The sequence below is a fragment of the Eschrichtius robustus genome, chromosome 21 (assembly GCF_028021215.1).
Source record: "Eschrichtius robustus isolate mEscRob2 chromosome 21, mEscRob2.pri, whole genome shotgun sequence".
Taxonomy (NCBI): domain Eukaryota; kingdom Metazoa; phylum Chordata; class Mammalia; order Artiodactyla; family Eschrichtiidae; genus Eschrichtius; species Eschrichtius robustus.
The window spans coordinates 30,141,279-30,152,906 of NC_090844.1; positions in this window are offsets into that span (position 1 = coordinate 30,141,279).

An 11,628-nucleotide genomic window follows, 5' to 3' on the forward strand; every position below is an offset into this window, starting at 1 on the left:
CCTTAACCACTGGACCACCAGGGAATTCCCCCTAGCTTATTTCTTGTACTCGGAGTCAGCACTGGTTTTACTCACTTGCCAGCAGCTCGAAGGCAGGAAAAATGTGGTCCTCACCTTTGCCTTAACCATCTCCCAATTCCTTGCCAATGGAAGGCAGCTCAAGTTAAGTAGAAGAGACATAAAGGACTCTTGAACCTTCAGCATTAGTCCATTTAATCCCTGCTACCGCCACCTCCAACACTGTCCTGTATAACTGTCTTTTTAAAATATAAGGTTTAGGACTTCCCTGGTGGTGCAGTGGTTAAGAATCCGCCTGCCAATGCAGGAGATACGGGTTCGAGCCCTGGTGCGGGAAGATCCCACATGCCACAGAGCAACTGAGCCCACGCACCACAACTACTGAGCCTGCTGCACTCTAGAGCCTGCGAGCCACAACTACTGAGCCCATGGGCCGCAACTACTGAAGCCTGTGTGCCTAGAGCCCGTGCTCTGCAACAAGAGAAGCCACCGCAATGAGATGCCTGCGCACCACAACGAAGAGTATCCCCCGCTCGCCACAACTAGAGAAAAGCCTGTGCGCAGCAATGAAGACCCAACGCAGCCAAAAATTAATTAATTAATTAATTAAATAAATTATAAGGTTTACACTTTCTGAGTATAAAAAAATACATGTTCATCATAGGAGCCATTTTCCACCTTTCCAGAATCAACTTCACGGCACGTAGGGGCAAAGTAGAGGTTTTGAGTGTTTACTCCTCTTTGAATTCTCTCATTGGAAGCTGCCCCTCAGGATCTTGTTCTCTTCCTGGCATCTCTCCGAGAAGCCATGAGCCTCCACTTTCTCAACTGCCCCGCCCCCCCGGAACACTGCGGACCCCACCACAGCAGAGCCGGCCAAGAGGAGGATGTAAACAGCCCCATCAACCCTTCACTCCTCTTCCCTTTTGATGCCACAACACATGGCACAGGGCTGATGGCTACGTGGACTTTTGACACCCTGAGGAATTGTGATGTAGACCTGGAAGCTTCAAGCCAACCCCAGCGCTTGATGCTTTGCAAGGTCCAAGGGGGAGCACCAGAATAAAGCCCTTCCTTCCACTGCAGGGAGAATGGGTTTGATCCCTGGTTGGGGAACTAAGATCCCACATGCCGAGCGTCACAGCCAAAAAAAAAAAAAAAAAAAGGAAGAAAAGTGTTTACATAACATAGGAACAGATTTTTTAAAACAAACTTTATTATAGCATTACAGCATGGCTATAATCAAGGAAAGGAAAATGTACTGTAAACATTATATGCAGAAAAGTGCACAAAAGTTACCAGCCTGGTGAACTTTCACCATCCAGATCAAGAAATAGAACAGGATAAGCACCTGCGGAAATTTCCCCTTGGTTCACCACCGGTCACTAGGCTCCCCTCCTTTCGAAAGGTAACCACTACCTTGACTTTTATCCCCAAAGATTAGTCTTGTTATTTTTGAACATTATGTAAATGAATCATATATTAGGTATTTATTTGGGGTCTGGCATCTTTACTTTTTTTCAGCTGTGCTGTGCAGCATGCAGGATCGTAGTTCCCCGATCAGGGATCAAACCCGTGTCCCCTGCAAAGGAAGTGCAGAGTCCTAACCACTGGGCCGCCAGGAAATTCCCCAGGGTCTGGCTTCTTTCACTCAATATGTTATGTTTAGGAAATTCACCAATGGTGTTCGTGCAGCAGTAATGTATTGATCTTTATTGTTTTGTAGTATTCCACAGTGGGACTATACCACAACCTATTTTTCATTCTACAGTTGAACTCCTGGCCTCCAGAACTGACAACGAGAGAATAAATTCCTGTTGCTTTAAACCACCAAGTATGGCAGCCACTGGAAACTGAGGCCTATTAGGAATAAATTTGCTGTACCTTCTCATATGTCTTTTGGTACATATGCATAAACATACACACACACCTAAGAATGGAATTGCTGGGTCACAGGGTGGATATACGTTTAGCACTGAGAGAGCACCATATCATTTTCCAAAGTAGTGATACCAATTTATCCTTCCATCCACAATGTCTGAGAGATCCTGTTTCTCCACATCTTTGTCAACGTTGGTATTGTCAATCTTTCCTATTTTGTTCTTCTGGTGGCTGCGAAGTGGTTTTAATTTGTATTTCCCTGATGACTAAGGGGCTTGTGTACTTGTTTATTGGCCATCAGGATATGGTCTTTTGTGATATGCCTGTTCATTTCTTTTGCCCATTTTTCTTTTCAGTTGTCTGTCTTATTGATTCATAGCATACATATAATATATATGCGTATATTATACCTTTGTCCAAAAAAATCTCATGCAAATATCCTCTCCCACTCTGTGGCTTGCCTCTTCACTCTCTTAGTGGTGTTTTTGGGTGAAAAGAAATTCTTACATTTAATGAAATCTGAGTTATCAATTTTTTATGGTTAGTGCTTTTGTGTCCTGTTTAAGAAAACTTTCCTGCCTCAAAGTCATAAATATAGTCTCCTTTATAATCCTCTAGCAGCTGTACTGCTTTACTTTCACATTTAGGTTAGCAATCCATCTGGGATTAACTTTATTGTGAAAAGATAATCCTCCAAAATAAGATAAAACCATGACTCATATAGATATAAAAATGAACACATGTTAAATTTTTATTTAACTTATTAAGAAGGAAAAGTGGTAAGGTGTTTCAGCCTGTTCCAAGGTGAATCCAAAGAATAGACACATGTATAGATCAGGAATATTGAAATAGGGACCTCCCTGGTGGTGCAGTGGAGAAGACTCCCTGCTCCCAATGCTGGGGGCCCAGGTTGGAGCCCTGGTCAGGGAACTAGATCCCATGTGCATGCCACAACTAAGAGTTCGGATGTCACAACTAAGGAGTCTGCCTGCTGCAACTAAGACCCGGTGCAACCAAATAAATAAATTTTTTTAAAAAAGGAATATTGAAATAAATGTGCAAACTGAGGCAAAACTGGTTTTTCCATGGTTGGGGGTGTGTTCCTCCACCAGACAGAATTTATTTTTATGAGCTTGGCACTGCTATCAGTTATCTACAAGTTACAGAGGTTTTGTGTGTGTGTGTGTGTGTAGGGGGGGTTTTTTGGCTCCGCAGCATGGCATGCGGGATTGAACCTGGGCCACAGCAGTGAAAATGCTGAGTCCTAAACACTGGGCCTCCAAGGAACTCCCTACAAGTTGCAGAGTTATAAAATAGCTGCCATAAACTCAAAATCAGAGGAGATGCTACAGAAAATGCAGTTTTCCCTGAAGCAGAAAATTTTCCCTACAATATAGTATCAGATAGAGGTCAAGATTCTTTTTTTTTTTTTTTTTTGTAAGTATATCACACAGATCCAGTGCCATTTATTAAAAAAACTCAGCTTTCCCCCACCAGCTCTACAGTGTCCCTGTGATGTGTGGATTTGCTTCTGAACTCTGTTCTGTTCCATTGGTTTATTAATCTATTCTTTTTTTAATTTTTTGAATATTTTTATTTATTTATTTTACTTTTTTATTGAATGAAAGATTCTTTAAATTCTACAGTGCTTTACAATTTTCCAAAGTTTCACACACGTGATTTCATATAATCTCGTAATAACCCTTTTTTAAATCCCCTACCCTTATGTTGCCCCTCCCTGCTTCCCTCTCCCCACTGGTAACTACTACTTTGCCCTCTATATCTGTGAGTCTGCTTCTTTTTTGTTTTATTCACTAGTTTGTTGTATTTTTTAGATTCCACATATAAGTGATATCATACAGTATTTGTCGCTCTCTGTCTGACTTATTTCACTTAGCATAATGCTATTTGCAGCAACATGGATGGACTTAGAGGGCATTATTAGTCTCTTCTTGAATCAATGCCACACCATCTTAATTATCATAGCTTTATAATACATCTAGGTATCTAGTAATGTAAAGCCTTCAGCTTTGTCCTTCCTTTGGTTAGATTTCTTGGTTATTCTTGGCCCTTTGCATTTTCACAACATTTTAGAATCCACGGTTCATTTCTTAAAAAAACAAACAAACTCAAATTTTGATTGAGATTGCATTGAGTTTGTAGATTAATTTTGGGGAAATTTGACATCTTTACAATACTGAATCTTCCAAACAATGAATAGGCTGAACTACACTTAAACCATCCTACAGAGCATTTATAAAGTAAGGAGGACCTCAAGGTCTATCATCATGAGATATTTTTATTAAGCATAATTAAACATTCATATTGTACTGGGAATGATCTTTATAAAGGTTAATCCAAAAACAGAGTAAGATCTTCTTCTGAGAATTTATATCCAAGAGAAAAAAAATACAGGTAAACATATTTGATGATACTTTCCAAAAATTCATAAAGAAAGGGAGAAATTGTTACATGTGTCAATGGTCCTTGACTAGAGCTTTGGTCTCATATAGGAAGACAAGCAAAAACTTCTTACAAGTTGTGAAAAACTTTGTGTAGAAAATAATTTACAAACAAATGTAAAAATGAAACCACAATCGGTGCTGTGGAGATATCTCTTGTCAGCATTTTTCAAGTGGTTTTGACTATCACTTCTCCATCAAATACAGTCTGTCTCCTCAGCACCTACAGGACCTAATACTCTAAATTTCTCTGAGAGTAACATCTGGAGGATGAGTAGAAGTTAAGTGGGTGAAGAATGGTCCAAGCAGAGAAAGCAATATGTGCAAAGGCCCTGTGGCAGGAGGGAGCAAGTGATGGGAGGCATTGTAAAAAAGGCTAACTTGACTGGATCTAAAGAGCAAGGGCAATCATGGTGTGAGAGGAGGCTGGAAGAGTGCTAAGATACACACCGTGCACAGCCTCAGAGGCCATGGCAAGAATGCTTTTCTTAGGGTCAGATCTGTGTTTTGAAAAGATCACTGACTAGAGTGGAAGACAGATAGAGGTAGGGCTGAGCATGGGTCAAGGGAGGCTAGTTAGAAGGCTATTTCATTCGTGCCAGTGAGAAGTTATGGCAGGTGGACTGAGTAGTAATGGTGGAGAAGGAGGGAAGTGAATGCAGTCTAGAGACTGCAGGCAGTAATTAAATACCTACTCTGTGCCGTGCACTGTTCTAGGGCTTGAAGATACAGCAGAAAACAAGACAGGCCAGGTGCCCGCCCTCAGGGAGATTATAATCTGGCTCTAGGTTCCTGGCTTGCATAACTGTGTGGGCGATGTTGCCGTTAACTGAGCTAGGGAACACTGGAAGAAGGACAGGTTTCCATTTTGGACATGTTGAGCTCTGGGTACATTTGAGACACCCAAGAGGATGGTAAACAGACTGGTGGATATATGGGTCTGGAGCTCAAGGGAGAGGTCTGGACTGGAAATGTATTTCCTTCATCAGACGTAGAATCAAGCCAAGGGTTCCCTATGGGGCTACTGTGGAAAAAAATGACTTTAAAATTCTTAAAAGCCCTGCTCTTTCACAGAAAAGATGAAAGTTGGCTTCATCTTTACCCTGAGGCTGCATTTTCATGACAGCACCATATATTTAATTCCCCCTCCCCAGGCCCTTTATAAATCTGAGAACACTTTGCTACCTGTAAACACTGTCATGAACGCTCTATACTTCCTTGAAATTCTACCCGAAATACATACCAATTGATATAATGAATACAATGTGATTATTTTTACTCTGTTAATATGATGGATTATCTTCATGGATTTTCAACTATTGAACAAGCCTTACACCACTGGAATAAACTCCATTTGTTTGTAGTGTATACTTTAAAATATATATATTGCTGGAAAAAAAAGCTGAAAGTATTACAAGAATTCATCCCAAATAACATCATCTTTGTCTACTGGATACTTGGAATACAGTGGAAAAAATGGCATGTATGTGAATGGGCAGCTGCTACATATCTACACACGTGTATATACATACCCGCTATATACCTGTATACATGTAATTTGCTTGTATTTACTGATAACTTTCCTTATTTGTGTTACTATTATTTTTTCACACATAGTGATCCTGAACTCCTTTTTAAATTGTAACAATGTTGATCAAAGTCTGCTTTATATTAGAATTATTTAACCATGTCTACCCTTCATGAACTTCTAAAGGGTAGGACCAGCAATTCCCTAGCATCCGGTTAGGATTCGGTGCTTTCACTGCCATGGCCTGGGTTCAATCCCTGGTGGGGGAAGTAAGATTCCACAAGCTGCACGGTGCAGCCGGAAAAAAAAAAAAGATAAATAAAGGGTAGGACCACATCTAAATTTCACTGTTTCCCCTAATTCTGCATTCAATGCATGGATGGACTTACATTTCTTCTCCCTTAAGACACATTCATTCATTCCATCTACTAGCGGTCGGATTTGCTTCCATACATACCTTAAGACACCCATGACCAACAGCTAAAATTGTATACGTAACACAAAGAATCATTCCTCTATTACTTTAATTCCTAATTCTATTATCTTGCATGTGTATATATGTATTATGTGTCTGTACGTATATATATATCATCTGCTTCTGTAAAGAAAATTCCAGGTACAGTTACACTTCTGTTTAGACGTGAAAGAGGTCAATATTTGTGGTGAGGTGAGAAAAGGGGTGGTCTGGGAATCAACAGGCACCAATCTTAGTGTAGACACTTTAGCTCTGGGACCTTCAGCAAGTCATCTAACCACTTCCAGCCTCAGTACTCTGCAAGGATGGTATTAAATGATCTCTATGATCTTACGTCTCTAAAATTCTTTGAAATCCAGTTGGATGGTAAAAATGACTTTTCAACACTGAGATGCCCCTGACCACAGGCCTTTGGGAGAAACACCTCAGAGAAGGCAGGGAACTACATCTAAGTATTTGGTATGGCTACATTCATCTTTTAAGACTGGAGGGGAAAGTGTGGGTTAAAACTGAAAGCCAGGGTTGGTGCTGGAGGTTCCGAAACATCAGCCAGTTTGAAAGTGATCCTAGGAAGGTAAGGACCACCTGTTGAGGAAGGAGATGGTAGGTCCTGCAGTTTGAGAATTGCTTAGGTTTGTCACTAGTATAAGAAAACAACTGCTGCCCTGATCGGCTTTTGTATGAAAGTTGAGGCCATCGTGCGGTGCCTCACTTTGATAGGAACAGCCCTGAAAGGGGGTCATTCCAAGTGTCAAGGGAAGCGGATGCTCAGACAGAAAATAGAACCAGGAGAGGGTTGGGGACAAGGAAATTCCCTCTTTCTGTCTAGACCTTGCTCTCTTAGCTTTAGACTCGGAAGAGGTGTGTGCGTATATCCTAAGATGGTAGCACTGTCTTGAGGCAGACTAGAGAGTAGGGAAGAGGGACCCCTCTAATGGAAAATGAAATAAAAATTCGCAGCCGTCACTTGGATGACCTAGTTTCCTGTAATTTTCTGCTTCCATTTTGCTTATCCCATAGTGTTTTCAGAAGTCATTTCAAGTGTTCCGACCTTCTGGGTTTAGAGCTTTAGAAGCTCTGCAGGGAGCTCTAAGGGAAAGGTCATGAGTCCACAGCAGCAAAATGGTTAACAGGACCCAGCATCCCCAGGCTCCACCCTACCCTAACGCTAGACGGTAACAGCAGCAGCCCTAGAAAGATGCCAGGGGGAGGCCTCAGGAACGCCAGGGGTCAAAGTCAAGGCTGTGCATTTCTATCGCCTTTTTTCATAAGGAGATCCTCTCTCTGCTGTCAGTCAGTAGAAGATTCTGGATGTTATGGTGATTAAGGGATGGAGTCATTTTCTTTTTTTTTTTTTTATGAATCTTTCTTTTTTATTTATTTATGTATTTATTTATTTTTGGCTGCGTTGGGTCTTCGTTGCTGTGCACGGGCTTTCTCTAGTTGCGGCGAGCGGGGGCTACTCTTCGTTGTGGTGTGTGGGCTTCTCATTGTGGCTTCTCTTGTTGTGGAGCACGGGCTCTAGGCGCGTGGGCTTCAGTAGTTGTGGCACGTGGGCTCAGTAGTTGTGGCTCGCAGGCTCTACAGTGCAGGCTCAGTAGTTGTGGCGCACGGGTTTAGTTGCTCCGCGGCATGTGGGATCTTCCCGGACCAGGGCTCGAACCCTGCATTGGCAGGCGGATTCTTAACCACTGCACCACCAGGGAAGCCCTGGAGTCATTTTCTTATATTAGCACAAGGTTCAGCCAATATCAGAACATCTAACCTTTTAGAGCCGTGTTTTTCTATTTATTTGTACCCTGCCCTGTTTCCAAAAGGATTTAAGGCCGCTTACAAAACCACATAAAGGAGTTAAAGAACATAAATTAGAAGAGCAGGGGAAAGGCGAGGCAGAGGAGAAACAAGGGTGAGGGCATGAAAGTGTGCTAAGAGTGAGCGGCAGCCCACGGAGCCCCAAAGGCACACGGGGCTCTGTCCTGTTGGGCTTTTTAAAACTTGCTGAAGCTGTCAAACCAGTGTTGTTTTCATTCCCCAGAATCCTGTCATTGTTGGGGACAAAGCCCAGTGAAACAATCAAATCCGGATTCCCAGGACAGAAGGAGACCTCTTACCTAATCCGATGCCCTAACCCACGTGGAAAGCACTGCAGTTCACCGACCGGTCCCTGTGCATGCTTTCTGGAACCTGCACTCACTGGACCAAAGCCCGACATTTAAAAATACATTTAAGGAGATGGCTTTCGAGTGTTTGCTCTGTTTTACTGCAGCGTTGCAGAATCCTCAGAGCAGTTTGAACTTCCTATGAAAAGGGGGGGCTCCTAGGGCCAGGGGGAGCAGGCAGAACCATCGAGGCTACCCCTAAGCTGGGTAGAGGGTGAGTCGGCCTGGCTGGTGGAGGGGGGTGTGAGAACACCTCTGAATTTCCTTACCCCTCCCAGACAAGCTGCAGGTGGCCACCACCCAGGACTTCACCTGAACCGCGTTCCAAAGACATCTGGGATGCCGATACACGTGGGAAGTACACCTGAGAGCAGATCGCAGGCCTCCTCCTCCCTGGGGCCGGCTGAGGAGTTCTTTAGAGGTCAAAGAGGAAGAAGATTCCCATCTCCCCCACCCTCCTCTGTGCTGGCAGGTGGAAGGAGAGAGTTACCAGGCCAGAGCTGCCCAACTTCTCAAGTTTAAAATTCAGGGTTCTTCTTCCCTGCTCCCAAGTTTGCTAAACAGCACCACCTACTGTCTCAAACGTCAGGAAACGGGAGAGAGCCGATGTGGGTGAGCCTCGCAGCATGCTGTTGATAGAGTAGAATGAGTTTCCCTCCCACTGCGCCCCTGAGACCCTCGGGGAAAAGCAGAGGCAGAGAAGGACATCCCACAGGCCAGCTTTACACCTTCTCCTCCCTGCCTACCCCACTCCAACCTCTCCTCCACCAAAACCCACCAATTTCCCATAGCTTTATGCTAATTCCATCCCCAGCACCACATCAACAATCCCTCAGACACCAACATACCATTGATAAGACAGGTCCTAAACACAAATTCTGTCATTGAGCTTCTGCACTTCCTGGTAGGAAGGGGAGGTTAGCGGCTCAGGGTCTGATAGGGTAGACCCCCTAGAAGTTCTCATGGATGATGTGTTGTTGCCCGGTAACTTTTTTTTTTTCGGTAGTGGTAAAACACACATAGTATAAAATTTACATGTTTTAAAGAAATTTTTATTGGAGTATAGTTGATTTACAATGTTATGTTGGCTTCTGCTGTACAGGAAAGTGAATCAGTTATACATATACATATATCCACTTGTTTTTATTTTCCCCTATAGGTCATTACAGAGTATTGAGAAGAGTTCCCTGTGCTATACCGTATAAAGTTTACATGGTTTAAGTTGTACGGTCCAGTAGCGCTAAGGACATTAGCATTCTCATGCAACCAAACGAGCTCTTTTCATCTTGACCCCAGTACCATTTTCAACCCCATTCTCCCCCCAGTTCTAACCTTCTCTTCTCTGTCTCATAGCTCAAGTTCTTCTTGATTGCCATTTGCATTTTTTTCACTGATACCATAAAACCCTGTATGAGGGCCCGGGAATCCTGCCCGGCAGAGGTACCTGTCTTTGGCTCTAAGGGAGGATTCAGGGAACGAAGATCACACTTAGATGCCAATCCACTACCTTGACAGATTGGGGCTGCTGCAAGTAGCACAGATTTCTGCAGAACTGCCCTGTCCAGGAGGCGTATTCTGGTTCTAATGTTCTATGGAGCAAGGAGGCGATTAGTTAATAAAAATGCTATCACAGGGACTTCCCTGGTGGCGCAGTGGTTAAGAATCGACCTGCCAATGCAGGGGACACGGGTTCGATCCCTGGTCTGGGAAGATCCCACATGCCACGGAACAACTAAGCCCGTGCACCGCAATTACTGAGCCCACGTGCCACAACTACTGAAGCCCGTTCGTCTAGAGCCCGTGCTTGGCGACAAGAGAAGCCACCGCAATAAGAAGCCCGTGCATGGCCACGAAGAGTAGCCCCCGCTCACCTCAACTAGAGAAAGCCCGCAGCAACAAAGACCCAATGCAGCCAAAAATAAATAAATAAATTTATTTTTTAAAAAATGCTACCACAAATATTTGTGATCTTTTTATGTGCCCACTTGACAAGACAAATATGTTCTTTGTGCTATTTTACGTTAAACTGGCGAAGTCAGAGAATAAAGCAAAATAAATACAAAGTGCGGCCAGAAGCATAAAGGAAACAAGAAGGAAAGGGGGGGAGGGAAGGGAGACCTTACTTTGTAGGATGGTTGCATACAAGTCTTTGGCAGGGGGGCGACATTTAAGCTGAGATCTGCGACACACACGATGACAAAGAACTGACCTTGCAAAAAGCAGAGACGGCGTTACTGGGCAGTAGAGACTGTGCAAAGGCCCTGAGACTGGAAGACCTGTTTATATTGGAGGAACTGGAAGAAGACCGGTGTGGCTGGAGGGTGGTGAGCAAGCGAGAGAATGGCGCTTAACTCCCAAATCACGGTGTGGAGCGAGGGTCCCTGTTACAAGTCCACGGGAGAGGAGTAGGCGAGCCAAGAATTTGGCTTCGCCGGGAAGGCCCTAGAGCCCGGGCAGGAGTGGAATCGCGAGCGAAGGCGAAGGCCTGCTGGGGGCGCTCAGGAGCAGTTCCGAGTCCATCCTCCACCAGGGCCCCTACCCCGCATCCCACAGCGGGTCAGCCCTCCAGGCCTTGCCCAGGGACCGGAGCCCCAGCCTTAGTCCAGGGACTCAGGCCGACTCCTAGGTAAAGAACGCCTTTCTCCCACCTCTGGGTTCCCCTCTACCCGCTGGCTGGTGCTTGGCCAGGTGACCCCGCCGCTCGCGGTCGGATGCTCGGCCCCGGGTACCGCCCGGCTCTCCTAGGTCCGCTCCGTCCGGGAGGCTGCGCGCTTGCCCCACCGTGGAACCCCATTCGCGACTTTCCCCAGCTCGAGTTGGGCGTCCTTCCAACCCTGGGCCCTCCAACACGCGCGCGCGCGCGCACACACACACACACACACACACACACACACACACAAACACACAAGGGATTTGGAGCCGAGCCTGGGGCCATCTCTGCCTGCGGAGAACGGGGTTTCCTGGAAGATGCGCCCAGGGCCCAGGCTTCTCCTCGTGCGTCTGCAGCCACTTGCCGACCAGGGAAGATCCGGAGCAACCTCGCAAATTTTCTTTTACTACGAGGTCTTGCTGGGACCCACAGCTGATGGAAAAGGGGAGAAGGCA